At 35.6% G+C, this 16,321-nt stretch overlaps 1 protein-coding gene across 1 annotated transcript in view; it reads left to right on the forward strand.

Annotated features, from left to right (window-relative positions):
- The window catches only part of ROBO1 (roundabout guidance receptor 1), a 1,153,604-nt gene that overhangs the window by 969,118 nt on the left and 168,165 nt on the right, over nucleotides 1-16,321 (forward strand). The gene's annotated exons all lie outside the window — the stretch shown is intronic.

The raw sequence follows: 16,321 nt of genomic DNA on the forward strand, positions 1-16,321 counted from the left end.
ACTTGGTGGCTTTCCCAAGGGCAGAAGTGTCAGTATCAGAGCTTAAATTATGAGAGAGAAGATTTTGTTGTTTTGTTTTATTTGAAGCGAAGGACTTCTTCTGCCATGCCTTACTGCTCTTTTTATTAGACAATTTAGCAAATTGGCATGAATTCCTATTTTAATCTATAGAATAGAGGAGGATCTCAGAAACCATGAAAATTATAATACTTCTGATTCTCTCCTAACCCTATAGTGTACCTATGATAACAACACATAGGAAGCAAACATGGCAATAGGTAAATGAATATTGCCAAAAAAATAGAGAAGTAGACACTTCTGGTTGTCTGCCAGGAATTCTCTTTGTTCTCACCAGCAGGGCCTCAGGTTTGATCTGGTGTTTCCATCTCTCCTCCACAAGATTTAGGAAAGATAGATCCTCTCACTAGCTCTAGGGCAAATCTCTATTTGTGTTGTCCTGTTTCCTTAACAATCACTGGTTTCAAAAGTGATGCTTGACCCCTTCCTTGCCAATGAAATATGAAGACAAGTCTGATGGGGGGACTAATTTATAAGGTTAAGATGGCGTTTTCCTTCCCTGCCCTATCCCTTGGAATTAGGTCTACATATGTGACCTGGAATTACAGCAGCTGTCTGTCAACCATAGCGGGGAATCAAATGCAAAATGTGAATATCGGACAGTGGAAATATGAAGGAACTTGGGTGCTAAAGGACATGGCTGACTTGGAGAATGGACAAGTCTTGGAGCTTCCTTACCTTGGGACTTCCTATTTTACGAGATAATACCTTTTTCTTAGTAGGGGTTGTTGGCAAAGTGGAGCTCAATGTCTTTACTGATACACATATTAAAAGCAATGAACCAGGGAGATGGTTAATGGTACAAAAAATTGTTAGAAAGCATGAGTAGGGCCTAGTATTTGCTAGCACCTCAGGGTGATGGTATTGAATAATAATTCAGTTGTACATTCAAAAATAAAAGAGTATAATTGGATTGTTTGTAACACAAAGGATAAATACTTGAAGTGATGAATATCTCTTGTACTCTGATGTAATTATTATCCATTGTATGCCTGTATCAAAATATATCATATACTCCATATATATATATATATACCTACTATGTATCCACAAAAATTAAAAAATAAAAAATAATAATGAAAGCAGTGGACCAAAAGTTCTAAGTTGCACAGGAAAAGCTGTCAGTCTAGGAGATAAATGATAAAAAGAAAGGTGGGGTGGAGTGAGGTCTAAGACCTGGAAGTGTTGGTAACTTTTGGTGTCCTAACACCAGGTGTAAGAAGAACAAAAAAGTTAGAAAATAGAGCTGTCGGACATCTGAGACCGACCTGAGAGATTATGTGTTAGGGCTCCAACAGTCCCCAGTATTTGTCAAGGTTCATGGTATGTGGATAATAGAAGACAAAGCTGCAATAGAGGAGATTAAATTTATTATAAAAGATCTTTTAAAAAAGCTGTAAGTTTTCATTCCTCATCTGTATAGATGTTGAGCTAGCCCAAGATGTTGGTCCAATTTGGCAGGTCATGGGGAGGATGTTTGAGACTGAATTATCCAAATTCTGATTCAACAAAGGTGGTGGCTGAAAATGATGAAATGGCATAGCCAGTTGTATGTATGAATGGCTTGAGCTATAAAGAGGGGACAGTTTTTTCTCAAAAGTATAGATTAATGAACAAAAATTCCCTGTGAGATCCAGAAGAAAATGTTAGCACTCCTTCTAGCACTGGAAAACTGAAGCAGTGAGAGTCACCCCATGTTCTCTCAAGTTAACCAGATTTTACTTAAGACAAAAGGTATGAAGAGTGTGAAAGAGATTGAAGGTAAAGAGTAGATCATTCATAATTTCCCCTAACATGTAGGAAAAACAGAACATACAGGATTTCTGAGACCATAAAATGACACTTATCATTTATATTTTAAAGGCATTATTTATTTTTATTATATGTGAAATATAGTTTAGGCTACTCAAAATGTCAGTTGCAAATCATTATTGAGAGTGAATCTATCACTTCTTTATTCCAAAGTACTGAGAGATTATGGAAAAGTCCTCATTCTTAGTCATTAAAAAATTGTTCATACTTGAACCCTAATTTCATTTTTAAATTTGAGCCAAAAGTTGAAGTCGGGTCCACATTAATGCTTTTGAAATGAGAATGCTATTATCAATATCAATATCTTAGCTTTAATCTTTCTCTTATTTTTCATCATTAAAAGTGATAATCTTACTTTTATTCATTCTCTTCCCCTGAGGCACAGAACCAGTGATGACTTGTTGAATTTTAGTTATGGGTAGTCTATTTCTCTAGAGTTGCCAAGATCAGTCTACGCTTATGAGAAATAGATTTTAGCGCTGTATTCAGACTTACTAAGAAGGCTTGTTATTTTGCATAACAATACTGATCTTTCATATCTTAGTGCTTGGCCCAGCCTATATGAGATTAGTGAAATGAGTCAATTCATAACTCTTTTTCTCTAAGTTCTGGGGGTAATTTTCTACTCTCCTGACTCCAACTAGTTATGGTATTATCCAGCTTGTTTAGTGTGCAGTCTAAGGTGTATTTATAAAATTACAAAATTACACTACATTAGAGATATCATTTTTCTAATTTATTGATTAATTTTGATATTTTATAAATTTTGAATTTAATTTTAGCTGTGTCAGTTTTGTCAACTTGAATAAAAAGCTCGAATATTTTGTAATTGTAGATCTAAATGTGCTAGGGACTTCAATTGCTTTTTTAAAAAGCAAAACAAATCAAAACTGAATACCACCAAGTTATGGTAAACTGTTAGATAATTTGGAATTATTTCAAACTGTAAAAGTGATAGGGTTGTTTTCAGAGGAAGTTAATATATTAAAGCCCCTTGAAAAATAAGCAATATAACTGACTTCAAAGTGGAGAGCTAAATTCTTACATCACAGACTTGATTGTTTTATTTGGCAATACTGAATATTCTAGGTCCTAAGAGGAATCTTTGGAAAAAAAAAAAAGAAGCCGGGCGCGGTGGCTCATGCCTGTAATCCCAGCACTTTGGGAGGCCGAGGCGGGCGGATCACGAGTTCAGGAGATGGAGACCATCCTGGCTAACACGGTGAAACCCCGTCTCTACTAAAATACAAAAAATGAGCCGGGCGTGGTGGTGACGCCTGTGGTCCCAGCTCCTCGGGAGGCTGAGGCAGGAGAATGGCGGGAACCCGGGGGGCGGAGCTTGCAGTGAGCCAAGATGGCGCCGCTCACTCCAGCCTGGGCCACAGAGCGAGACTCCGTCTCAAAACAAACAAACAAATAAAAGGGTCTAATTCTGTGCCCAGGCTCAAGTGCAATGGCGTGATCATAGCTCACTGCAGCTCACTGTTCAAGTGATCCTCTCACTTGTGTAGCTGGGTTTACAGCTGCACAACACTGTATCAGATTTTTTTTTTTTTTGGAGAGGCAGGGTCTCATTTTGTTCCCCAGACTGGTCTCGAACTCCTGGCTTCTGGCTTCAAGTGATCCCCCTGCCTTGGTCTCCCAAAGTGCTGGATTATAGGTGTGAGCCACTGCACCTAACTGGAGTGGTCTTTTCCATTGTGATTTTTAAACTTGCTCTGGTATTATACATAAGTCTAATAGATAAAACCCACACATAGGTGATAGCTTGTTTTACGTGAAATTTTTCTTACAAAAGTGTGGATCACCAGTCCCAAGATAAAACACGTTAACATGAAAGTACTTATGGTTATTATGTACCCTGGATGAACTCATTCTCTTTAATAAATCATCAACATCTTGCTGCTAACAATTAGTATGGGATAATAAAAAAAAATCTGATTTGCTTCAAAAACATAAATAGTACTTGGATTTCACTATGTTAAATACTGCTTTTTATATCCTAAATCACATAAATACTATGACATCATGAATAGTTATATTATTAATACAACATTCTTGAAATACTGGGATGTACCTATATAATTACTAATTAGTTTTATTATAGATTACTGAATTAAACAGTCAAAACAGTAGGTTTAATAATTTAGGCCAGTGATTCTCAAAGTATGCTTCCTTGGCTATGCATCATCAATATCACCTGGGAAGTTATGAGGAATCAAATTCTCGTGTCCTCCACTAGTGTAACTGAATCAAAAACTTGGGGTTGGGGCCCAGCATCTGTATTTTATCAAAGCTATCTAGGTGATCCTGCTATGAACTGAAGTTGGAGAACTAGTTTTGGAGGTCCAGCCCTGGACTTTCGTACAACTAAGTTCGAATGCTGGCTTGTTGACTCATTAACTGTCATTTTGAGTGAGTTGCTTACCTTCTCTAAGACATGGATTTCACATTTGTAAAATGGTGAAATGATATATTAGTCCATTTTCATACTGCTATGAATAAATACCCGAGACTGGGTAATTTATAAAGAGGCTTAATGGACTCAACAATTCCACATAGCTGGGGAGGCCTCACAATTGTGGTGGAAGGCAAAGGAGGAGCAAAGGCACATCTTCCATGGCAGCAGGCAAGAGAACGTGTGCAGGGGAACTGCCTTTATAAAACCATCAGATTTTGTGAGACTTATTCACTATCATTAGTGAATGAGAACAACATGGGAAAAACTCACCCCCATGATTTAATTACATTCCACCGTGTCCCTCCCACGACATGTGGAGATTATGGGAGTTACAATTCAAGATGAGATTGGGGTGGGGACACAGTCAAACCATACAAATGATAATACTTGAATCATGAGGGAGGGTCATGAGGATTAAATAATAGTATGAAATATGTATAATAGCATCATCCAGACTCATACCAAGCACTCAATTAATGATGATTTTAAGAGTATCAAGAAATAGTTCTTGAAATTTACTGAAACTTGTTTTATAAAGCACTTTTCCATAAATATATTTTCAGATATTTATTGCTCATATTAAACTTGATTATATAATTAGCCATGGTAATAAGTCACTTTTTTAAGACACATGTAAATCAAACTCAGGTGACAGAAACTTTTATTAATCTTATTTTCAAAAGAATAACAGCATAGCAGAAAAAGTAGGTAGAAGTCACAGAATTAATTTCAAACCCAGAAGTCTGATTAAAGGACTTCTGATCTTATGTATTTCTCTTTACTAATCTTATGTTTTTCAAAATAAAGGCAATTCATATTAATTTAATTTATAGACTCTTGATGGATTGAGAGTTTTATAATAACAGCTAGCTCTTTTTATTGGTACCTGAGAAATATTGGTTCTGATTTTGATTTAGCAAATTCACCTGTTAAAGTACAACACCCCTCTTTGGACTGCTACTTGTTGTGAACTGTAGTGAGCTAAGAAGAAAGCTAAATAAAATATGCATGATTTGAAGAGGGTGTTTAAATACTCATAGTAACTTGCAAAACAAAACTAAATGAATGCAAGTACACAAAGGATAATTACACACCATTGTATTACTCTACTACAATGAAAACGTATAGTGGACAGATGTGGGAATTACTAGGAAGAAAAAACTGTAGGAATAATTGGAATCATGTGAATCTTGAACCAGCATGTAAGATGAAAGGTACTAATAAGTGAGGAAGGATTTTATTTATCTTCAGTTAAGAAGGAATTGAATCATAGCCAGAATTTGTAAGGAGATTTGTCTGCTTGGCAAGTATACAAGACAGGTATGTATGAGGAGTAGTAGGAATAAGAAGACAAAACAGTAAAAAAGAAAAATCAAATAATCAGCCTACAGTTTAGTGTTTTGAAAGTAGTGAAGCAGTAAAATAATAAATGATAGCGATTTTGTATGGGTAGGTAGTAAGTTGAGAGCTAGGAGCCTCACAAAGAGAGACTGTCCACTTTACAGAGGGTTAAGATCCCCACTGCACTAAAGTTTTCAAAATGAAAGGCTATAAGTACAGAAACTAAAGAAAAAGACTCAGAAGAGTATGCTAATTGTTTTACAGATTAAAAGAATGAGTCATATACCTTAAGAGTGAGTTCATTGCGATGTGTTCATAATGCGCCTCTCTTTAACATAGGATTATAATCTTAGACTTTTTATCGTTGCAGTTGATGCAAAAGCCCTCCTTTTTCTAGGCAGTCATATCTCTGAGCACAGCTTGGCAAGTGGAGGTCAAGTTACATTTCAGACCCACTTGCCTTTGTACAATGAATAAGCTGTGCAAATTGACATGGTGCACAATATGTTGGATATACTTGTGCAGTGAATAACCTGTGCAGCTGTACTTGGCGGTCTGCTTTAGTAATGCTTTTTGTGTTATAGAATGGGAAGAGAAGTTAGTAATCATCTAGATGAACATGTTCACATTAAAAAGGTGAGAAAATGAAGCCCAAGGACAAGAAACAACTTTTCTAAGTTATTGAATTAGTAACCCTCATAGTTGCAAATGGGTAACAGTATTTATTTAATATTACTCTATTAAAGAATGAAGACATAACAGTAATTTAATATCTAGGACCAATGTTGACCTATGTAAAATAAGTTTTTAAAGATTTTTGTTGCTACTATTCTTTAGACAAATAAAATATACATTTATTTTATTCCATGTACCATAAGAAATCTAACATTCCTTAAAGAACATGTCCTTTTTTTCAATTTACTTTTAAGTTCATTGTTAAAATTTCCTAGATTAATTATATACATTGTCATTATCATTTAGTAATTTACAGGCATATAGTAACCATGCATTCTATACCTAGACAGTATTATGGACTTTTTAAAGCCATACAGCTAAACATTCTGAAACAGAAGTTGAATGATACCCAATGGAACTCAATGCCTGTGGTCTTTAACATTTGTCTGTACTAATTTTTTATTCATTAGATAATCAAAGCCCTCATGACTAACTTTCTATTAAGTGTTTTAGAATACGCCAGGCATGATATTTGGAGTTTTTATGGGTAATATCATTTAATTATAACAGTTAATAATTATTATTCCTATTCTACAGATTAAGTGATTATTTAGAAGGTAGTTTGTGAATACAGTCTCAGCCTCAAATAACCTACATTAAAACTATTATTGTTATATGACTAGTTATTCATGTTTTGGTTATAATTGTGATATATTGATATGCTTACCTCTCTAACGTAGCATATTTAGGGAATTATAAATCTATTATTTAAAAATGTCTTTTTTTCTGCATACTCATGTACTATTTCCTAGCAATAACTTTTACCTTAGATGCTTAAACGCCTGCTAGTTCAAAGCCACTTAATATTTCATAGAGCCATAATAATGTTTTATATTTCTCAAGTTTCACTACATTTAAACATTGAGAAGCAATGCATTCTTCATAATAACATCCTGTCCCTTAGATAGTGAAGTGTAATTCAGCATGATTTAGTTTGCAATCAGATATCCTGGTTCACTAAGAGAAGCCACTTTGGCATAGTCTAAGGAGTGCTAAAAAGCAACCTTGGGAGATGTGATTTATACCATTGTTTCGGTTATTAACTGGTTGTGTGACCTAAGGTGAAACACTTAACTTCTATGAATTTGTTTTCCCTTAGGTAGACAGAGGAATTTATCTCCTCCAGCACTGTTATTCCACAAGTCTGAAATTTTCCTGAAATCAGAATCTTACAAAATGCCATAGAACCTATGTATAGTAAATGTAATTTAATCTTTGATTAAAATAGCATTTTAGAATCTTGAATGTCCTTAGCATCACTATTATGATAATAATTTATCAGTATGTAGTAGATATGTATACTTGCTATTAATAGTAAATTCATCTTACTAGAAAGAAAATTAAATTGATTGTAGGTAGAGATGAAATCCTTCGTCTGTGGTAAATGTTGAGCTGCTTTTGTTTGTTTTAGTAATGGCTAGTTTTGCTTTGGTTTTCTTTGTAACAAGCAACACTGATTGACTTTTTTAAAAAAAGTATTGTTCCAATGTGTACACATGGACATACAGTGTGAAATGATACATAATACAGACTCAGAGGAGGTGGATGATGGGATATCACTGAATGGGTACAATATATGTTAATGGGTGAGGGTTACACTAAAAGCCCAGACTTCACCACTATGCAATGTACCCACATAACAAAATTACACTTGTACCCCTTAACATTTACACAAATAAAAACCAAAAATAATTTTTAAAAAGGGAAATAAGTAAACAAAAATCTATTATTCCTTTGTTCTTTAGTCACAAATTCATTTTTTCATTGTTATCTTCACAGTGCCTAAATGATTGCCTGACACATAGAAATCAATAACTATTTATGGAAAACCTGAATTAGTTTATTCAACAGGCATACATTAAGCCACGATTCTATACTTAGTTCAGTGCTAAATATTGGAAAAATATAAAGATGAAACAGTCAAATTTAGTCCTTGAGCATCTTAATATTTAATGAAGACAAACAAACATGTATGATAATTGCAGTATAAGGTGATGAATGTTGTAGTAGACATTTAATTAATAATCCTAGAATATGTGAGAAAAGATCTGTTTTGTTGTTTGCAAATTTAATGAAGGTTTAAAAAGTAGAAAATAAAAACAATGGTGTTTATAGATTCAGGAAAGCCAGTGTGAACAGGGAACTAGTGAATTTTGATACAAGGGAAAATATTTCAGCCTAGGATATGGAATGGACTGGGGAGATATAAGCTTGCAGAGTTTGAAGAGAAACTAAAGGTGCTTGGAAGCCACATTAAAAATTTCAATTTATGGGCCAGGCACAGTGGCTCATGCCTGTAATCCCAGCACTTTGGGAGGCCAAGGTGGGCGGATTACTTGAGGCCAGGAATTCGAGACCAGCCTAGCCAACGTGGTGAAACCCCATCTCTACTAAAAATTAGCTGGGTGTGGTGGTGGATGCCTATAATCCCAGCTACTTGGGAGACTGAGACAGGAGAATTGCTTGAACCTGGGAGGCAGAGGTTACAGAGAGCTGAGATTGCACCACTGCACTCTAGTCTGGACAACAGTGCAAGACTGTCTCAAAAAAAAAAAAAAAAAAAGAAAAGAAAAGAAAAGAAAAGAAAAAAAAGAATTTCAACTTGATTTTTAATAGGTTATTTAAACAATAAACTTGAAATTGAGCTAGACAAGTTGGAATTAATAGACATTTTAAAGCAAGAAAATGACAGGTTCTTATTTAGTTTTCGGAAGGTAACTCCAGTAGAATAATTACTTGGCCCAGCAAAATGAGCAGGCTAGATGAAAAAAGACCAGTTTGTAAACAGTTGCACTGAAAGATAATGAGCTGCTTTGTACAGCAAATAATTTTAGACTTTTTGGTTGTTTCATACCTACTTATTTGCATCACACTACAATTTTTGTAAATGTTTTTATTTACTATATACTACCCTACACCAATGACAAACTATTATGCATATTTTAAGTATATATGATTTTATTTTAAGCACTAAGATTAAAAATACATATTGTTAAATTTTCTATTATTATCTTATGCCAGTGGATTGTTTTCTATAACCCTGGAGTGTCGTTCACCTACTTTAGATAGTATGAGTCTAGAAGAGTTGTTCTCAACCTCATCTGCATATTGGAATCACCAGGCTGCCTTTCAAAACAGTTCTTTCTGAATCTAGGTGTGAGACCTGGACATTGAAATTTTACAATCTCCCCAGGGGGTTTCAGTGAGCAGTCAAGGATAAGAACCACTTAAAGGGATTAGAAGAATGACTTTAACCCCTGAGCACAGAGGAAACAAGGGAGAGGAGTGGTATGTTATGTTAGAATCACATGGGAAACTGTCAAACTACACCCACTGCTTTACTTTTCTGAAGCTTTTATACACCCAATTGGGATTATAGTTTGTGCTTTGAGGCTACCTAGGTAGAATTAAATGTTAGAGTTCATCTAGATGAAGAAGTTGGCTAGCATCTAATTTAACATGTGAAATTGGGGTAGGAGAGAAGGCGACTGGTTTGAGAGAAAATTGTGTGATAAATCTGACTCTTTCGATATGGGGCTGACAGAGCAGGAGAATTCCGGATTGACTCTAGGGTGCTCTGGCTTACTTATGTATACTGAGAGAGGAAATGGATAAGGACAAAAAGTGGATACTGTGCTGTTTTGTTGGCATTGTTGTTTTAGAGTATTGCTGAAATCCTTTTTTTAGGGTTCAACTATATGAGGTATCCAAGTGTTTATGTAGCAAGGAAGTGAGAACTATTTGTTTAGGCTTTGGTAGAAATAAATCTGGGCTGTGGCTATAGATTCTGGAGACTCCCATATAAAGACAGTGGATAACATAATGGGGTTGAATAATATCATTCAGTCAGGAACAATATTCCACATACAAAGAAGCAGGGGTGAGTTAGAGAACCTAAAAAATAATAATAATAAAAAAGAAAACGTGGAGAAAAATCCAGTCAAGAAGACAGAGAAGGAACAGCTGGAGATAAGGGAGGAAAAGCAGCAGAAATGAATGTGGTAGGCACCAAAAGAGACTAGAGTTGCTAAGAAGAAGCAGGTCAATAGCAATGAATTTGGCACAACAATCAAGCCATACAAAGCCTGAAAATAGGTTTCCTGATCAGAAAAATTGGGAGCTTTGTAAAAGCTGATGTGAAAAGAGTTTCCACAAACTCTTTGAGATAAATTGAGGCAATCTGTCTCAATGTTAAAATTATTTTGGCAGTAGAGGAAGGAGTACAATAAGAAAGTACCATCAGGGAAAGTTTGGGGGCATGACAGGAGACATGAGGGCATGCACGTATATGGAATGGAAAAACATTGTAGAAATACAAAAATGGCGCCATGCAAAAATCAAACTTGTACCTTGCTCTAACTGAATCCAGGTTATTTATTGCTAGTATTTTTTTTTAATTGGCTAAGGTATTTTAAATTTTAGAAATTCTGTCTTATTTTAATATGCTGCTTTAACACATAGCTGTGGCATGCAATCTCAGTTAATAAGATAATAACATATGGGAATTTTTTTTATACTTTAAATTCTGGGATACATGTCTAGAACATGCAGCTTTGTTATACAGGTATACACGTGCTATGGTGGTTTGCTGTACCCATCAACCTGTCATCTACATTAGGTATTTCTCCTAATGCTATCCCTCTTCTAGCCTCCCCCTCCCCAACAGGCCCCAGTGTGTGATGTTCCACTCCCTGTGTCCATGTGTTCTCATTGTTAAAGTCCCACTTGTGAGTGAGGGCATGCAGTGTTTGGTTTTCTGTTTCTGTGTTAGTTTGCTGAGAATGATGGTTTCCAGCTTCATCCGTGTCCCTGCAAAGGACATGAACTCATTCTCTTTTATTGCTGCATAGTATTCCATGGCGTATATGTACCACATTTTCTTTATCCAGTCTATCATTGATGGGCATCTTGGTTGGTTCCAAGTCTTTTCTATTGTGAACAGTGCTGCAATAAACATATGTGTGCATATGTCTTTATAGTAGAATGATTTATAATCCTTTGGGTATATAACTAATAATGGGATTGCTGGGTCAAATGGTATTTCTGGTTCTAGATCTTTGAGGAATTGCCACACTGTCTTCCACAATGGTTGGACTAATTGACACTCCCACCAACAGTGTAAAAGTGTTCCTATTTCTCCACATCCTCTCCAGCACCTCTTGTTTCCTGACTTGAATGATGGCCATTCTAACTGACGTGAGATGGCATCTCATTGTGGTTTTGATTTGCATTTCTCTAATGGCCAGTGATGATGAGCTTGTTTTTATATGTTTGTTGGCTGCATAAATGCCTTCTTTCGAGAGGGGTCTGTTCATATCCTTCTCCCACTTTTTGATGGGGTTGTTTGCTTTTTTCTTGTAAATTTGTTTAAGTTCTTTGTAGATTATGGAATATTAGCCCTTTGTCAGATAGACAGATTGCAAAACTTTTCTCCCATTCTGTAGGTTGCCTGTTCATTCTGATGACAGTTTCTTTTGCTGTGCGGAAGCTCTTTAGTTTAATTAGATCCCATTTGTCAATTTTGGCTTTTGTTGCCATTGCTTTTGGTGTTTTAGTCATGAAGTCTTTGCCCATGCCTATGTCGTGAACGATATTACCTACTTTTCCTTCTAGGGTTTTTATGATTTTAGGTTTTACGTTTAAGTCTTTAATCCATCTTGAGTTAATATTTGTATAAGGTGTAAGGAAGGGGTCCAGTTTCAGTTTTCTGCCTATGACTTGTCAGTTTTCCCAGCACCATTTATTAAATAGGGAATCCTTTTCCCATTGCTTGTTTTTGTCAGGTTTGTCAAAGATAAGATGGTTGTAGATGTGTGGCGTTATTTCCAAGACCTCTGTTCTGTGGTCTGTGTATTTGTTTGGGTACCAGTACAGTGCTGTTTTGGTTACTGTAGTCTTGTACTATATTTTGAAGTCAGATAGCATGATGCCTCCAGCTTTGTTCTTTTTGCTTAGGATTGTCTTGGCTATGTGGACTCTTTTTTGATTCCATTTAAATTTGATTCCATTTAAATGAAATTTAAAGTAGTTTTTTTCTAATTCTGTGAAGAAAGTCAGTGGTAGCTTGATGGGAATAGCATTGAATCTATAAATTACTTTAAGCAGTATGGTCATTTTCACAATATTGATTCTTCCTATCCATGAGCATGGAATGTTTTTCCATTAGTTTGTGTCCTCTTATTTCCTTGAGCAGTGGTTTGTAGTTTTCCTTGAAGAGGTCCTTCACGTCCCTTGTAAGTTGTATTCCTAGGTATCTTATTCTCTTTGAAGCAATTGTGAATGAGAATTCACTCATGATTTGACTCTCTGTTTGTCTTTTATTGGTGTATAAGAATGCTTGTGATTTTTGCCGAGTTCTACCAGAGGTAGAAAGAGGAGCTGGTACCATTCCCACTGAAACTATTCCAAACAACAGAAAAAGAGGGACTCCTCCCTAACTCATTTTATGAGGCCAGCATCATCCTGATACCAAACCCTGGCAGAGACACAACAACAAAAAAATATTTCAGGCCAATATCCTTGATGAACATCGATGCGAAAGTCCTCTGTAAAATACTGGCAAACCCAATCCAGCAGCACATCAAAAAGCTTATCCACCATGATCAAGTCAGCTTCATCCCTGGGATGCAAGGCTGGTTCAACATACACGAATCAATAAATGTAATCCATCACATAAACAGAACCAATAACAACAACCAAATGATTATCTCAGTAGATGCAGAAAAGGCCTTCGATAAAATTCAACACCCTTCATGCTAAAAACTCTCAATAAACTAGGTATTGATGGAACGTATCTCAAAATAATAAGAGCTATTTATGACAGACTCACAGCCAATATCATACTGAATGGACAAAAGCTGGAAGCATTCCCTTTGAAAACTGTCACAAGGCAAGGATGCCTATCTCACCACTCCTATTCAACATAGTATTAGAAGTCCTGGCTAGGGCAATCAGGCAAGAGAAAGAAATAAATGGTATTCAAATAGTAAGAGAGGAAGTCAAATTGTCTCTGTTTGCAGATGACATGATTGTACATTTAGAAGACCCCACCGTCTCAGCCCCAAATATCCTTAACCCGATAAGCAACTTCAGCACAGTCTCAGGATACAAAATCAATGTGAAAACATTTATAATACAAAGTAAGCCAAACTTTTTATTTTGGCTCTTCCTTTAAATTAAGTGCTGTTAAATAAAAATACTCACTTAAAAGGATGAGGTGTGTGGTCAAACAGTGGCTGTGATTTTGATTTGTTTACAACCATTCCCCATGACTTTCAACTATAAACAAATATGAAGAATGCTGGTTTACATTATATCTATCAGTTTCAATAGCAATAGTGATAAGAAAAATGATGGGGTACCAGATGGCATTGGTTGTATATATACCATAAGGAAATTGTGAAACAGTACATCTTCATGAGCTCATACTTGTGTCTCAGCATGTCTTTTGTCTCCTGTTTCAAAATCATCTTTAAATTGACATTGCTAGCTATGTACTGTCTTTGAACCTTTCTCTGGTCACCAGAAGTTAATGTTTGTGAGTGGAATCAAATAAGTTAGCTTATTTATATTCAGATGTTACTGACACTGTTTTAACTAGTAACCAAAGGCATCTGTTCCTATAATTTATCTGTATTCTAATTCGGTTAGCATATGTCAGAAGTTTGCTATTCAGTCTGGCATAAACTTTCTATCCACTTAAGGATAGTCAATCTCTTGGGGGTCCAGTTCAATCTAACCGAATATCCAATGGAGTTGATAATAGTAGTAATTATTATAGAGATGACATCCACAAATATTTCTTAAGCAGATCATGCAACTATATTGTTAGCCATAAAAGCTAATAGTCCTAGCTGTTATTCAGTGTACTGGGCATGTTTTTAGGTGTGTCACATATAATTTATTTAATCCTCAAAATAATTCTCTGATAAAGTTTTAATTATTTATCGCTATTTTATTATCCTTCTTTTCTATATGATTAAATTCAAGCACAAAACAGTTCAGAAACTTGTCCAAAGCCAGACACTAAGTAAATGACAGAGCTAAGTTTTTACCCAGGCAGTCTGATTGCAGTGTCTCTACTGTTAAACATGGTACCATTCATATTTCTGCATTCTTACATACATTAATTTGCATAGGAATTTTACTTAGTGAATGTAGTTCTTGCAAATAATAATGAAAGATTTACTTGTTATTTATAGAATCTTATTGAAGGCCACTAAAGGCAAATTCCTTACTGAAACTCCATTAAAGCATTTTGACTGGGTGTGGTGGCTCATGCCTGTGATCCCAACACTTTGGGAGGCCAAGGTGGGTGGATCACCTGAGGTCAGGAGTTCAAGACCAGCCTGGCCAACATGGTGAAACCCCGTCTCTACTAAAAATACAAAATTAGCTGGGCGTGGTGGTGCTTGCCTGTAATCCTAACTACTCAGGAGGCCGAGGCAGGGGAATCACTTGAACCCGGGAGGTGGAGGTTGCAGTGGGCTGAGATCGTGCCATCGCACTCCAGCCTGGGTGACAAGAGCAAAAAAACTAGTCTTTGTGCTATGGATAAAAATCTTTTTTGGAACCCATAGAAGGATGGGGAAAAGAAACAATAAAAAATAAGCAAATATAGCATACTATACATTACATGTAACCATAAAGATGTAATTCTGAACCCATAGGCTGCTTTATAGTTAGAAGGATAGAACTATGCATACATGGAAACGCTTATGTAAGTGCCGAGCTCCGCACTTGCCTACTTCCTCAGTTCTGTGAAATAAAATGCTGAGGTCAACTACTGAGAGCACTGGTCAGTCAGAGTCTGTCCACAGACCTTAGCAGAAACTGGCTGAAGCAACAGCTAAGGCAACTGAGAGAAAAGCAGTTTTCAATCAAAGGCCAAAATTGGTTCCCAGACAGTAAGCCTGCTGTACACAATAGACCAGAACTTGGAGTAGAAGACTAATGTTTAGTGAAGTATCATGAACATGCACCGAAGAAAATAAGGCAAACTTGTTAGAGAGAAAAGCTCTGAATGCTTTAAAGCATGTATTTTTTCGCTCAGCAAGTTGAAGAAAGATCTTTGCACATATTTAAAGACAGATGTCATTACTTCTTTTTCTATAAATTTGCCTTTGTATAGCATAGTGACTAAATTACTGGATGTTGAGTGAATTGTTATTGCAAAGTCAATAACTGCAATCCTTTAGTGCATGCTTTGAAAGTCTTACTAATTTCATTTTGTTTCAATTATGTGACTTATTTTTAAATTAAATACACTAGAAATATATTTAATAGAATAAAATGTATTGTATAAGTAGAAATGAGTGTAGAAAAGCACATTTTCCTATTTTGTTTGGTTACCTGGAAATGAACATCTGTGCCTTCAGCCTTGCTGCAATTTTCTACCCTAACAATTACACACATGAGCTAGAGAGAGAGAATTGGCCCAGGTTTGTGTTCATTTAGGTAATTTAGTGGAAAAAAACTCCTATTACATTAAGCTGGCCAGAAGATAGAATTTCACTGGATGATTTACCAGTTGACCATCTCTGTTTTATCATGGGTACAAACTGACATCTTATACAAGGGAATATGTGCACCTAACACATTTCTTCAAAGTGTATGATATGCAAAAATCAGACATGTCAAATCTAAATCTAAGAGCTTGTAGGAAACTTGGAAAAAGTCTATTTTTTCAATTAATGGAAATTATAGGTAATATTAAAGTTTTATGATATGCTATGAAGAGTATTATGAATTTACCAGGGGATATTGACTTGATATATATTTGGTAGAAGTCTATTAAAGGAAAAATACTGAATATGTTTTCAAGTCTTTTATTCTTAGCAAGGTGACTAAAAGATCATTTCTGAATGTTTTTATTTACACAGTAAATAGAGTCAC

This window comes from Macaca thibetana, chromosome 2 (assembly GCF_024542745.1).
Source record: "Macaca thibetana thibetana isolate TM-01 chromosome 2, ASM2454274v1, whole genome shotgun sequence".
Classification (NCBI taxonomy): Eukaryota; Metazoa; Chordata; class Mammalia; order Primates; family Cercopithecidae; genus Macaca; species Macaca thibetana.